Source organism: Phyllobates terribilis, unplaced genomic scaffold, assembly GCF_046119375.1.
Source record: "Phyllobates terribilis strain yellow unplaced genomic scaffold, ASM4611937v1 Scaffold_4__5_contigs__length_816908805, whole genome shotgun sequence".
NCBI lineage: Eukaryota > Metazoa > Chordata > Amphibia > Anura > Dendrobatidae > Phyllobates > Phyllobates terribilis.
This window is the reverse complement of record NW_027362764.1, coordinates 410,182,614-410,198,623: the sequence shown is the minus strand read 5'-3', so window position 1 is coordinate 410,198,623 and position 16,010 is coordinate 410,182,614. Positions and strand designations below refer to the sequence as shown.

Sequence of the window (16,010 nt, the reverse complement as noted above, 5' to 3'; positions counted from 1 at the left end):
TAAATATACGGATTTATTGGTTTAATATTTTATTTATTTATTTTGTGATTTTTTTTAACAGTTTGAAAACATTTTAGACTTTTTTTTTACATTTTTACTTAGTCCTGTATGGGACATTAATTTTTATTTTTCTAATCACTGTTCTCATGCAATGCAATAGACATGTATTGCATTGCATGAGAACTTTGCTGACAGTTTCACAGTCAGTGTCTCCTGCTAAAGTTCAGCTGCAGGCTGAGTCTAGCAGGACACCGTACATGGCAGACCCGGAGGCGGTCATGTGACCTCCGGCTGCCATGACAGCGGCAGGTCCTGTCAGACATCATGGGGCCGTCGGAGAGGTAAGTGGACGACCCCTTCTCCTCTCACTATCTTCCAAATTCTGCAAACACTATTGATCACGGCATATAGAAGATAGCGAAGGGTTAACATCATTGGGACCTGATCCAATCAGGTACCGATGACGTCCTCTGTCAGAGCTGTCACTCTGCACCGCACCCGCAGCGCTTGTAGGACCCTGGGGGTCCTGAGGGCTGCAGGACCACCGACCGTTCACAAACATCGGCGCTGCACAGAGCCCAGACAGCGCCGACGTTTACAGTGCCTACAAGTAGTATTCAACCCCCTGCAAATTTAGCTGGTTGACACATGCAGAATTAACTTGGCATTGTGACATTTGTACTGTAGATCAGCCTGGAAGTGGGAAATGCACTGCAGCAAATTTTTTTTTTTTTTTAAAACGTTAAAAGTTAATTCAGAGTGTCATTTATTATTCAACCCCTCAAACCACAAGAATTCTGTTTGGTCCCCCTAAAGTATTAAGAAGTAGTTCAGGCACCAAGAATAATGAGCTTCACATGTGTGGATTAAAGATCTCTTTTGCCAGCCTTTTCTGACTATTTAAGACCCTCCCCAAACTTGTGAACAGCACTCAGACATGGTCAACATGGGAAAGACAAAGGAGCATTCCAAGGCCATCAGAGACAAGATCGTGGAGGGTCACAAGGCTGGCAAGGGGTACAAAACCCTTTCCAAGGAGTTGGGCCTCCCTGTCTCCACTGTTGGGAGCATCATCCGTAAGTGGAAGGCTTATGGAACTACTGTTAGCCTTCCACGGCCTGGACAGCCTTTGAAAGTGTCCTCCCGTGCCGAGGCCAGGCTTGTCTGAAGAGTCAAGGCTAACCCAAGGACAACAAGGAAGGAGCTCTGGGAAGATCTCATGGCAGTGGGGACATTGGTTTCAGACAATACCATAAGTAACGTACTCCACCGCAATGGTCTCCGTTCCAGACGAGCCCGTAAGGTACCTTTACTTTCAAAGCGTCATGTCAAGGCTCGTCTACAGTTTGCTCATGATCACTTGGAGGACTCTGAGACAGACTGGTTCAAGGTTCTATGGTCTGATGAGACCAAGATCGAGATCTTTGGTGCCAACCACACACGTGACGTTTGGAGACTGGATGGCACTGCATACGACCCCAAGAATACCATCCCTACAGTCAAGCATGGTGGTGGCAGCACCATGCTGTGGGGCTGTTTCTCAGCCAAGGGGCCTTGCCATCTGGTCCGCATCCATGGGAAGATGGATAGCACGGCCTACCTGGAGATTTTAGCCAAGAACCTCCGCTCCTCCATCAAGGATCTTAAGATGGGTCGTAATTTCATCTTCCAACAAGACAACGACCCAAAGCACACAGCCAAGAAAACCAAGGCCTGGTTCAAGAGGGAAAAAGTCAAGGTGTTGGAGTGGCCTAGTCAGTCTCCTGACCTTAACCCAATTGAAAACTTGTGGAAGGAGCTCAAGAATAAAGTGCACATGAGACACCCAAAGAACCTAGATAACTTGGAGAAGATCTGCATGGAGGAGTGGGCCAAGATAACTCCACAGACCTTTGCCGGCCTGATCAGGTCTTATAAAAGACGATTATTAGCTGTAATTGCAAACAAGGGTTATTCCACAAAATATTAAACATAGGGGTTGTATAATAATTGACCCACACTTTTATGTTTAAAATTTAATAAAATTCAACTGAGCAACATAACTTTTTGGTTTGTAAGATTTATGCTTCTGTTCCTAAAACCTACTCTCGTTTGCAGTTTGAAGGCTCTAACTTATTTGCATCTTATCAAACCAGCTAAATCTGCAGGGGGTTGAATACTACTTGTAGGCACTGTATATACAGTGGGCGGTCGGGAAGCGGTTAAGTACAAAATGTGGACTATCTCTTGAAAAAAATGAATCAAGTGAAACAATTATTTTGTATAGAGCACTTGTGTTAAAGACAAAAGAGGAAATGATAAGCAATATTTTAAAATCAAAAACAATGGGACTAAAAATAGATAAATATAAAGCTTGCTGTGTCACTGGTATTGGCACCCTTCACATTAATTTTGTATGGAAACATATTTTGACTCCCCTGTGGTAAATCACAAAAGAGATTCACCTGTGATTAATTGTCGGTGCTCATGTGACATGAATTAGCCAATAAATGATGACTTCAGTGTTTTAAAAAGCCACATGGTGGGCCCTGTTCCTTTGTCACAATGGTGAAGACAAAGCAGCTGTCTGAGGACATCAGAACTGTTATTATCAAACACAAGACTTCCAAATGGTATAACGCCATCTCCAAAGACTTTGGTGTCCCAGTTTCAACAGTGCATAATGTTATTAAAATGTTTGGCAAGCATGGAACCGTTAAGAACCTCCCTGGACATGGAGGAAAGAGGAAAATTGACAAAAGATATTTTTGAAGGTGAAGGCCAATGATGGAAAAAACACCATGTCAAACATCCAAAGACCTGAAGGCCAACCTGGAACAGTCTGGGGTCATGGTTTCAACAAGTACCATACACCACAAACTAAACCAAGCAGAGATTTATGGGCAAAGGCCAAGGAAGAAACCATTGATGAAGAAAAGACATAAAAAGGAACGACTGATCTTTTCCAAAGAGTACCTTGACAAACCACAATCCTTCTGGGAAAATGTTCTGTACCAGCAATGAGTCCTGACCTCAATCCCACTGAAAATCTTTGGGGTGAGCTGAAATCTGCCATTGGGCAAAAGCACCCTGCAAACATTCAAGAGCTTGAACAAACTGCAAAGGAAGAGTGTGATAAAATTCCAGCTGAGAAGTGCAAGAAGCTTATATATGGCTACAAGAAAAGTTTGGAGGCCGTCATCAATGCCAAAGGGTGTGCAACCAAGTATTACTTAGGGGGTGCCTTTATTGCTGCACATGCTGTTTCTTCTTTGAAATTGCAACATGGAAGTTGAAAAAAAATGTTTTATTGTTGTATTATTTTGAACCACTAATTAAAACATCCTGAGGATATAACTTTGATATATTTCTATTTATGTAAAAAATGAAGGGGGTGACAAAAATAGTGACCAGCACTGTATATTGTCGTCATAGCACACTTACCAGTTGAGCCATAAACACATCTTTTTTAAAAATGGGTCCATGTATCAGATTCATGACACTCAGTGCCACTGGTGTGTCAGAAGTGACAGACAGTCGCCCTGCAGTTGGTTGCAGGAGATCTCTATGTTTGGCATTACAGACATCTTAGAGGCTGTCTCTAGGACCCAGCGGCTACCTCCCTCTGGCTAATTAACTCCCTGGTCTGGGTATATAAATACCTGGTGTGTTCTAGAGGGAGGTGCTGGCGATATTCATTATTCCTTGTGAAGGCTTAGCAAGAGCAGTACCTTTTCCTCTCTGGAGCTTGAGGATGTGTTTGTGCATTTGTCTGGAGTCATCTAAAGCTAAACACTTTTCCCCTGTTTATCCTTCCTAGTTGTCTATATGTTTAGTGAAGATCGACTACGACTAACTAGGAACTAACTAGGATGCAACTATGATACGTGAGAAGAAAACGCATTTCTCTCAGATGGTAACATTCACATGAATGTATTCATCTAGCCTTAATAACAGGTTAGCAGGCAAAGAAAAAGCTATAATCTTTTAACAAATTGAGCCTTTTTTTATCACCGAGGTAAGGTGTAGTTTACAATGCACAGTATCTCAATAACTTTTTATTCCTTCATATGTGATCTGGTGTCCTATGTTGATCTGTGATGCCCCAAAAAACCCAGTTACTATTGCATAACCCAAGGCATCCTTATACAAGTACCTGGTGCAACTCTGTGAAGGAACGTCTAGACTGATTATTCTGAGATAGGGGGTAACCTTCCTTTACTCCATAATGGCATGTGAGTTTGAACAAAAGCTGTGATTTTGAGGATCAGCCTGACCACCAGACTGTGTAAAAATGCTGAAATTATTGTAATGATTGTAATGAAGTCCAAGTGTGAGCCTAATCTTCAAGCCATGTACCTCATCTTGCTTGTGTAGCCACTTAGATTTCAGTGCCCCATGGTGAGATAAATAAATGCTTTTGTTCACACTAAAAAGTGTGTCATTCCAGCATGTGTGCCACCTTCATGTACACTTTTAAGTCACATGAAATACAGGTGCCTCTCACTAAATTAGAATATTATCAAAAAGTTAATTTATTTCAGTTCTTCAATACAAAAAGTGAAACTCATATATTATATAGAGTCATTACAAACAGAGTGATCTATTTCAAGTGTTTATTTCTGTTAATGTTGATAATTCTGAAAATACAAAAGTCATTATCTCAGTAAATTAGAATACTTTATAACACCAGCTTGAAAAAATGTTTTTAAAATACAAAATGTTGGCCTACTGAAATTATGTTCAGTAAATGCACTCAATACTTGGTCGGGGCTCCTTTTGCATCAATTACTGTATCAATGCTGCGTGGCATGGAGGCGATCAGCCTGTGGCACTGCTGAGGTGTTATGGAAGCCCAGGTTGCTTTGATAGCAGCCTTCAGCTCGTCTGCATTGTTGGGTCTGGTGTCTCTCATCTTCCTCTTGACAATACCCCATAGATTCTCTATGGGGTTAAGGTGAGGCAAGTTTGCACAGTGATACTGTTGGTTTTAAACCAGGTATTGGTACTTTTGGCAGTGTGGACAGGTGCCAAGTCCTGCTAGAGAATGACATTTCCATCTCCAAAAAGCTTGTCGGCAGAGAGAAGCATGAAGTGCTCTAAAATTTCCTGGTAGACGGCTGCGCTGACTTTGGTCTTGATAAAACACAGTGGACCTACACCAGCAGATGACATGGTCCCCAAACCATATTGTGGAAATGTCACACTAGACCTCAAGCAGCTTGGATTGTGCACCTCTCCACTCTTCCTCCAGACTCTGGGACCTTTATTTCCAAATGTAATGCAAAATTTACTTTGCATTTACTTAGTGTCAATGACTGCCTTCTGGACATTTGTCAAGTCAGCAGTTTTCCCCATGATTGTGGAGCCTACTGAAACAGACTAAGGGACCTTTTTAAATGCATGGGAAGCCTTTGCAGGTGTTTTTGTTAATTATTCTAATTTACTGAGTTAATAACTTTTGTGTTTTCATTGACTGTAAGCCATAATCATCAACATTAACAGAAATAAACACTTGAAATAGATCACTCTGTTTGTAATGACTCTATATAATATGAGTTTCACTTTTTGTATTGAAGAACTGAAATAAATTAATTTTTTGATATTTTAATTTAGTGAGATGCACCTGTAAAATTAGGATTCATACCATAAAATCGTTTGTTTGGATCCTGCTATTTCTTTTTTGCCATCACTATGTCCACGACTAGGACCAGATCTTTCAGGCACTGTTGAGTCTCCTCCACCAACAGCAGCTGAAGTATCACCTCCTCCTGAGCTGGCAACAGAAGAGGTAGACCTGCCCCTTGATGATATTTTGGAAGGACATAGTCTGCCCTCTTTATTGCTAACCCCAACACTCTCCTACTGTGACCACATCACCTCCCTGTCACCATGATCTGGTTCCCAGGTTTTTTACACCACACAATCATCATCATCTTCACTGACAATTGTCTCAGTGCAGAATATGTCCTGAACTCCTTCCCAGCTTCTGATTCCCACCTCTTGATTTGCTGTGATGTGAGTGCCATTACCATCTCAGCTCCCACTAACACAGCTAGGCATTTCAGACATGTCTTCCATATCCTCTACATCTGTCTCATCCAAGTCCAAACACTGACTGTCCATCCTGATGATCCATTGGATGAGCAGTTCTTGTGAAATATCTTACTTAGCACCTGTAGTGCTGTGATTTACGTGACAAGGCACCCAACTAGGGATCAGAGAAATCAGAAATTTTTCATTTATGGAATTGAAAGTCCCCAGTTGAAAAGATTAACTGTTAAAGCTGCAGAGGGGGGATATCTGCAGAATACTGACTTAAACCGCTGGTGTCACTGTCAAAGGTAATATGTTCCTGCCGTGATTGAGATGAGTGATGTGCCATATAGTTCATAATATCCTTCACAGTTATACGCATGACTGAGACAAAGGAGGTCACTTGTGACCCGTGTTTCGTAGTAATATTGCCTGGATGGCTGGTGCCTGTGGTAGTACTACTGCTGCTGCTTGCAGGTCCCACATTCTCATTTCCAGATGCCACGGTAAATGCCCCAAAAAATACAATTTCAAAATATATATATATATATAAAAAAAATAATAAACATTTGTATCACCACCTCCCTTTTCACGCATTAAAAATGTATTTAAAAAAGACTATAAATATAAACTAGTTTGGTATCACTGCATTCATAAAAGTCTGATATATCAAAATATAAGATTAATTAACCTGATCGGTAAGCACTGCAACACTGTCACCACAACTCTGACAAAAAATGCGATAAGAAGAGTTCAAAATGTCATATCTACCACAAAATGGTGTCAATACATTGTCATCTCACCATACTAAAAACAAGTCTTCACATGGCTCCATCACTGGAAAAATTAAAACATTACAGGTATCAGAAAATGGAAACACGAACAAACTTTTTTTCTTTGCAAATTTCAGATTTTTTTTATCACTTAAATAAAAGAAAGACATACAAGTGTGGTATTTCTATTGTTGTAGAAAAACGTTAACAGGTCATTTTTATTGCACAATGTACGTTTTAAAAACAAAACTCAAAATATGATTGCCAAGCTTTTTTCCCATTGTCATCGCACAGTATATTTTATATGTAGTGATGGGTGGACCCATAGATGTTCAGGTCCGTCAGGTTCTGCCAAACATTTAAAAAAAGTTTGAACCCGAACTCGGACCCCATTGAAATGAATGGGGGCCAGAACATCCCCCATTTCCCATGCTGTCAGCTGTGTGACAGCGCGGGAAACACAAGCTCTGATCAGCGGTAAGTTCGTTACCGCTGGTCAGAGCTCTGCGGTTCCCACGCTGTCACACAGATGACAGTGTGTGAGCCTGCAGCTCTGAACAGTGGTAAAAAGGTTACCGCCAGTCTCATGCATCGGCTGATGAGAGTACTACTCTCATCAGAGTACTACTCTCATTAGCGTTCACCGGGTCTCGCTGATAGCTCAACAGCTGGCATCTGTGCAATAAATATACAAATGTAAAAAATTACGTACAGTCTCTCTATTTTTGCCTATCATCCCCCAGCTGTTAGCTTTATATTGGCTGGTTATCAAAAATAGAGAGGTCACATGACTTTTTTTTAAATTATTTAAATAAATATTTTAAAAAATGGCATGAGGTCCCCCTCATTTTTGACAACCAGCCAAGCTAAAGCAGACACAAGGGGGCTGATATTCTCAGTCTCGGAAGGGGCCCTGGCTATTAGCCCTCCTCAGCATAAAAATAGCAGCTTGCAGCCAATAGATAGATAATAGATGCGCCAATTTTGGTGCTTTGCCCGGCTCTTCTCACTTGCCCTGGTGCGGTGGCAAGTGGGGTAATATTTGTGGGGTTGATGTCAGCTTTGTAATGTCAGCTGACATCAAACCCAGGGGTTAGTAATGGAGAGGCGTCTTTAAGACACCCCAATTACAAACCCCATTGTAAAAATTAAATAAAGACACACACACACACATGAAAAAGTCCATTCATTGAACAAAACACACATAAAAAATCCTTTATTTGAAATAAACACTTCCAGCCCTCTTTTACCAGTTTATTAACGTAAGATTAAATATAATAAAACACCTTACTGCTCACATGTCTACGACGTGCTCCAACTCTGCTTCATCTGGATTGCATGGCTGTGCGATCGCTGGTTATCCCTTGGCTGGTTGTCAAAAATGGGGGGTAACCCACGCTGTTTTTTTAAACATTTTTTTAAATTAACTTAAAAATCTAATTTTGTGTTCCCTCCTATTTTTAATAACCAGCTAAAGGGGTGGGGAGGGGGGTATTCCACATTTTTTTCTTCTTTATTTATTTTATTATAAATAATTAATAAAAAAAAGGAGTGTAAAATGGTGGCAGCAAGAGGCCTAACTGGCTGAATTACACTTGGTTGCTCAGACAGGCAGACATAAGCAGCAGTTTACAACCACCCCACAGACAAAACCTGTGCGTTTTTTTTGTCATCCACAGCCAGAAAATTGAACAGCCAGCACTCCACCTTAATGAAAAACAGTTTAGAAGAGAAATCATAGTGCCCAAAAACATCTGAAACAAAAGCATGGCTTTCTGGAGCAAACACTGTATCTCATGGGTCAGTTTCATTGGAGCAGTAACAGCTGACAACCAGGTTGGTTAGGTGGTCTGTGTGCAACAATGTAGCAAAAAGCAAATAAATTGTTACATCTGCATCTTAGCACACATGCAGCAAGCAGCAAAATCCTTGTCTCACCGTCCATCAAAAAGGAAGGGATAAATAGATTACATTACATTGCATTACATTAAAGCAATACACACACTCATTATGCAGCAGAGTTCGTCAAGCTGAGCCGAGATGATTTTGTTGTCTGGCTTCCGCAACTTTTAACCTGAAAAAACAAGCTTCGGAAAAAAAAGAAAAAAAAAATTCCAAAAAGATCCATTTAATATATGGTACCCAGATAGGGGAAGTATCAGATATGAAACTGATAGCACCAGACAATACTCTTGATATTTGGCAAAAGGCAGAAAAGCAAAAATCTGAATAGGTTTCAGCTGCTGTCTCCTGTGCTTGTGTTACTTCTAATAGTTGCTGGATGCTTTTGAAGCAACAGCACTACTTCTGCATGTCACACTCTTCCCTCCTTTTTGAATGTCGTCCTCGACATTCATCTTAATTGGTCAATCTGACCAATTCTGAGACAGTGGTGAAATTTGAATAACTTCATATACAGATTGGCATTGTCATATTGGTATAACGTTCATAAACATTGATAACAACCTATTCTTACAACCTTTTACTTGTAGGACGCCTGTAGGTAATAAACAATTAACACAATTAAAACAATCAGCATCTCTTCAGCTGGGTACCACGGGTTCTTCGGTCACAGGAGTTTCTTCCGCCGCACTCATTTCCTGTGCTTCCTCAGATGCTCTTAGAGCTGCCTCTGTAAGTTCCTGTACTTCTCTTGAATCGCCTGTTTCCGCACGGTCTGGTAATTCCGCTTCCCCTGAGTGTCGATCGGTCTCTTAAGGGACCGGTATTCGATCGTAAGATCTGAATTGGACTTCATCTATACTCCTTGGTACAAACTCTGGAGCCTCGGGTCTTAGTTCTCTCTCCTGTGGATGATACATCCCTCAGAGAAATACAACGGTGTGTTCTTCTTTATCGGAACTTTCAATGTCACTATCCACCTCCGGAGCTTCAGTCTGTGGTGGTCCCTTAGTCGATCTTGGATGATATTGCTCTACTTCTGGGAAGTCTTGTTGTGGTGGGAGATAATCACAGGGTAGTAGTAAATTCCGATGGACTATTCAGGTTTTCTTGTCTCCCGTTTCCAATCGGATTTCATACACTGGGCTGTCATAGGCTTTCCTCCTTACGACCACACACACCTTGTCTTCCCAGAAGAAACAAAGTTTTCCTGGACCGCCTTTCTCACGTATGTTCTTGACTAGCACCCAGCTTTCTGGTGCCAATTCTGCTCCATAACATTTTTGATCATAGTACTCCTTACTCTTCCTCTGTCCTTGCGTAACCACTTTGGACGCTTTGTAGTATGCCTCTGCCATCCATTCCTTCCATTTCTGAACATACTCTGGATACGTGCTGTAAGTCTCTGACACCAGAGTATCGAACATGATGTCGATTGGCAGTCTTGGCGATCGTCCATGCTATAGGAAGAAGGGTGAGTAACCCGTTGCCTTGCTCTTTGTACAGTTATAGGCATGTACCACTTTTCAGGCGGCTCCCCCCGGCGGTAGGCAGAGCCGCCTAAAAATTTCCCAAATCGAAGGGAACAGTGCTCAAATGACATGGGAACAGCATGGGGAAGACCCCTGTAAGCATTTCTGACTCCGAGGTCACTGCTGTCAACAATGTTGTCAGAGCTAATATGACACTTTTACGGACTCGCAATAAAACATACAAAAACGAATGCAAAATGGATTTTCCTGAAAAATATTTTAAGGAACATCCTTTCCAGGGTAATGACTTGTATATAAGGCAAAATAAATAACCAAAACCAAAGATACTCCTCCATACCATGCGCTATGTTCACTAGAGATGAGCGGTGTTCGACTCGAACTGTTTGACAATCTCAAATTCGAGCTGTTTTGGGCGGTGTTCGAGCCGTTTGGCGAACACGAACAATTTGAAAAAAATTCGGCGGTTTGAGGTTATGTTCGATAACTGTTCGTGCACCAAAATCATAACTAGATTTTTTCTCAGTAATGCTGAAAATTAATGTTAATACGCACTTTGAGTATACAGCGGGGCGGGGGGAGGGGCAGGGGATGGATCTCTGCATAAATAATGAAGATCTCCATTTTTTTTCTCTTTCCCACATTTACAGTGGGGAGGTGCAATCTGTCAGCCTATCAGCAGCGCACACACGGAGCGAACTGCTTTTTTTCACACGAGCAAGGGCATGTGTCATTGGCAGTGTATGTCACATGTCCTTGCCCTATAAGACCCAGCCATTTTCCATGTAGCCACCATTTTCTCACTGCTGCAGCAGCATGTTAGACGGCACCGCTGTTGCTGTGTGTGCTATACTTTGAGTGTTAATTTCAAGCCAATTTTCACACAAATCTACAGATAGCTTGGGAGTAGGGAATAGTTGTGATTGCAGTCCTTTTGAGGACTAAGTTACATCATTTCCTATCACTTTTATCAGGCAGGTCTGTGCTCTTAAATAGATAGGTTGGGAGTAAAGACTAATTGTAATTGCAGTCCTTTTGAGGGCTAGGTTACATCAGTTCCTATCACTTTTATCAGGCAGGTCTGTGCTTTTAAATAGATAAGTTGGGAGTAAAGACTAATTGTAATTGCAGTCCTTTTGAGGGCTAGGTTACATCAGTTCCTATCACTTTTTGCCACGGAGGTCTGTGCCAGTTCTGTGCAAGTTTTTTTCACAGCATTTGGCTAAATCTAGCTAAGCAAATCCTTTTTGGCCTCTTGCAGTGTATGTTAGTCAGTGGAGTAACCTATCTGTGTTGCAAGCTACACCACCTGTGTATAGAATACAATATTTTTTACTGCACCAAGTAAAACCTTTTGGGCATAGCATCATTCTATTAGTCCATCTATACTAACCTCCACCAGGTTGCAAATTCAAAATAATTTTTATCTGCATCTAGCTCTGAAAAAATATTTGGGCTTGGGCTTGTAGCAGTGTGTGGGACTTGTTTTATTAGTCCATCTATACTAACCTCCACCAGGTTGCAAATTCAAAATAATTTTTATCTGCATCTAGCTCTGAAAAAATATTTGGGCTTGGGCTTGTAACAGTGTGTGGGACTTGTTCTATTAGTCCATCTATAATAACCTCCACCACCTGTGTATGTAATAAAATTGTTTTACTGCATCTAACCCAGCCAATACTTTTGGGCTAATACCACAGTTTGGCCCCTCTGCTCTGCTCGGTTCCCATCCATTGTTTTTTGTGCAAACAACTCCAGAGTTGTCAATTAGTAAACCACCAAAATGAGTGGAAAAAGGCCTGCTGCTGGTGGAAAGGGGAATAGGCATGTTGGGAAGGGAAAAAAGGTTGTGTCCGTGGGGTAGGTGTTAAAGCAACAGTAACATCTGCAGAAGAAAGACCATCTTCCAGCCAAACTAAGATGTCTACTTCTTTTAGCGGACAATGTGATAAGATCCCTTTCTTACGGCCACGCCAATCGCTACGAATTCCAGATGAGGCACAAAAACAGCAGTTGCTTCAACGGATATCAAGTGCTCCTTTAAGTGGGCTCTCCTCCATCTCAACTTCAACATCACAAATACACCAGTCCTCAGAGGTGTTACCGCAATCGCACTTGCTTCCTCACAGCTCCCAAGTCTCCAACTGCCCGTCTGAGTATGAGGTAGAACAGATGGTTGAGTCTGCAGAGCTGTTTACTCATACTATAGCCTGGGAATCAGAGGTCGGCTCCAGAGCTTCTGTGAATCCAGACGAGGAAATGATCTGCACTAATGCCCAGAATCTTTCTGAGTCGGATCCAGGACCAGACGCAGAAGGTTCTGACGATAATGTAGACCCTTGTTCCCAAACTGTAACTCCTGTTGGTGGAGACAATGAGGAAGACTATGATGAGACTCAATACCTGATTGGAGCGACAACTTGAGTTTTTTGTCAGGGCAGGAAGAGGTTGGCTCTGAGGACAACGGGTGTGATAACATACAGGGTGATGATGATGAGGTTGGAGATCCCACTTACTGTCAACCCACAGTCAGCCAAGAGATGAGGTCAGCAGAGGAGGTGGAGGAGGATGCTAGTGACGATGAGGTCAGGTTGCGCCTTACTGGACAGAGACGTAGTACTGGAAGCACGTCAACAACTGCATCCTCAAACACAACTCTGCCTCTGACCACAAGTCGTGGTGGCTCTTCAGTAGAGATGAGCGTTGTTCTACTCGAACTGTTCGCCAATCTCAAATTCGAGCTGTTTTGGGCGGTGTTCGAGCCGTTCGGCGAACACGAACAATTTGAGAAAAATTCGGCTGTTCGAGGTTATGTTCGATAACTGTTCGTGCACCAAAATCATAACTGGATTTTTTCTCAGTAATGATGAAAATTAATGTTAATACGCAGTTTGAGTGTACAGCGGGGTGGGGGGAGGGGCAGGGGATGGATCTCTGCAGGAACAATGAAGATCTCCATTTTTTTTTCTCTTTCCCGCATTTGCAGTGGGGAGGTGCAATCTGTCAGCCTATCAGCAGCGCACACACGGAGCGAAGTGCTTTTTTTCACACAAGCAAGGGCATGTGTCATTGGCAGTGTATGTCACATGTCCTTGCCCTATAAGACCAAGCCATTTTCCCCGTCGCCACCATTTTCTCACTGCTGCAGCTGCGTGTTAGACGGCACCGCTGTTGCTGTGTGCGCTATACCTTGTTAATTTCAAGCCAATTTTCGCACAAATATACAGATAGCTTGGGAGTAGGGAATAGTTGTGATTGCAGTCCTTTTAAGGACAAGGTTACAGCATTTCCTACGACTTTTATCAGGGAGGTCTGTGCTCTTAAATAGATAGGTTGTGGGAGTAAAGACTAATTGTAATTGGAGTCCTTTTCAGGACTAGGTTACATGAGTTCCTATCAGTTTTTGCCAGGAAGGTCTGTGCCAGTGCTGTGCAAGTTTTTTTCACAGCATTTGGATGAATCTAGCAAAGCTAATCCTTTTTGGCCTATTGCAGAGTGTGTTAGTCAGTGGAGTAGCCTATCTGTGTTGCAAGATATAACACCTGTGTATAGAATACCAATTTTTTTACTGCACCTAGTGAAGTAAAATCTTTTGGGCATAGCATCATTCTATTAGTCCATCTATACTGACCTCCATCAGGTTGCAAACTGAATAAAAAAATTTTCTGCATCTAGCTCTGAAAAAATATTTGGGCTTCTAGCAGTGTGTGGGACTTGGTCTATTAGTCCATCTATACTGACCTCCATCAGGTTGCAAATTAAAAATAATTTTTTTCTTCATTTAGCTCTGAAAAAATATTTGGGCTTCTAGCAGTGTGTGGGACTTGTTCTATTAGTCCTGCTATACTGACCTCCAGCAGGTTGCAAATTGAATATAATTTTTTTCTGCATCTAGCTCTGAAAAAATAGTTGGGCTTCTAGCGGTGTGTGGGACTTGGTCTATTAGTCCATCTATACTGACCTCCATCAGGTTGCAAATTAAAAATATTTTTTTCTGCATCTAGCTCTGAAAAAATATTTGGGCTTCTAGCAGTGTGTGGGACTTGGTCTATTAGTCCATCTATACTGACCTCCATCAGGTTGCAAATTAAAAATAATTTTTTTCTGCATCTAGCTCTGAAAAAATATTTGGGCTTCTAGCAGTGTGTGGGACTTGGTCTATTAGTCCATCTATACTGACCTCCATCAGGTTGCAAATTAAAAATAATTTTTTTCTGCATCTAGCTCTGAAAAAATATTTGGGCTTCTAGCAGTGTGTGGGACTTGGTCTATTAGTCCATCTATACTGACCTCCATCAGGTTGCAAATTAAAAATAATTTTTTTCTTCATTTAGCTCTGAAAAAATATTTGGGCTTCTAGCAGTGTGTGGGACTTGTTCTATTAGTCCTGCTATACTGACCTCCAGCAGGTTGCAAATTGAATATAATTTTTTTCTGCATCTAGCTCTGAAAAAATAGTTGGGCTTCTAGCGGTGTGTGGGACTTGGTCTATTAGTCCATCTATACTGACCTCCATCAGGTTGCAAATTAAAAATATTTTTTTCTGCATCTAGCTCTGAAAAAATATTTGGGCTTCTAGCAGTGTGTGGGACTTGGTCTATTAGTCCATCTATACTGACCTCCATCAGGTTGCAAATTAAAAATAATTTTTTTCTGCATCTAGCTCTGAAAAAATATTTGGGCTTCTAGCAGTGTGTGGGACTTGGTCTATTAGTCCATCTATACTGACCTCCATCAGGTTGCATATTAAAAATAATTTTTTTCTGCATCTAGCTCTGAAAAAATATTTGGGCTTCTAGCAGTGTGTGGGACTTGGTCTATTAGTCCATCTATACTGACCTCCATCAGGTTGCAAATTAAAAATAATTTTTTTCTTCATTTAGCTCTGAAAAAATATTTGGGCTTCTAGCAGTGTGTGGGACTTGTTCTATTAGTCCTTCTATACTGACCTCCAGCAGGTTGCAAATTGAATATAATTTTTTTCTGCATCTAGCTCTGAAAAAATAGTTGGGCTTCTAGCGGTGTGTGGGACTTGGTCTATTAGTCCATCTATACTGACCTCCATCAGGTTGCAAATTAAAAATAATTTTTTTCTGCATCTAGCTCTGAAAAAATATTTGGGCTTCTAGCAGTGTGTGGGACTTGGTCTATTAGTCCATCTATACTGACCTCCATCAGGTTGCAAATTAAAAATAATTTTTTCTGCATCTAGCTCTGAAAAAATATTTGGGCTTCTAGCGGTGTGTGGGACTTGGTCTATTAGTCCATCTATACTGACCTCCATCAGGTTGCAAATTAAAAATAATTTTTTTCTGCATCTAGCTCTGAAAAAATATTTGGGCTTCTAGCAGTGTGTGGGACTTGGTCTATTAGTCCATCTATACTGACCTCCATCAGGTTGCAAATTAAAAATATTTTTTTTCTGCATCTAGCTCTGAAAAAATATTTGGGCTTCTAGCGGTGTGTGGGACTTGGTCTATTAGTCCATCTATACTGACCTCCATCAGGTTGCAAATTAAAAATAATTTTTTTCTGCATCTAGCTGTGAAAAAATATTTGGGCTTCTAGCAGTGTGTGGGACTTGGTCTATTAGTCCATCTATACTGACCTCCATCAGGTTGCAAATTAAAAATAATTTTTTTCTTCATTTAGCTCTGAAAAAATATTTGGGCTTCTAGCAGTGTGTGGGACTTGGTCTATTAGTCCATCTATACTGACCTCCATCAGGTTGCAAATTAAAAATAATTTTTATCTGCATCTACAGTACCTCTGAAAAAATATTTGGGCTTCTAGCAGTGTGTGGGACTATTTGTATTAGTCCATCTATACT

General features: G+C 41.2%; 1 non-coding gene across 1 annotated transcript; it reads right to left on the bottom strand.

The window, feature by feature from the left end:
* Window positions 1-8,827: 8,827 nt before the first annotated feature.
* On the bottom strand, window positions 8,828-9,010 carry LOC141266285 (U2 spliceosomal RNA). Its single transcript, XR_012320331.1, has one exon. It is a non-coding gene; the product is annotated as a U2 spliceosomal RNA (small nuclear RNA).
* Between the last annotated feature and the right edge of the window lie 7,000 nt (window positions 9,011-16,010).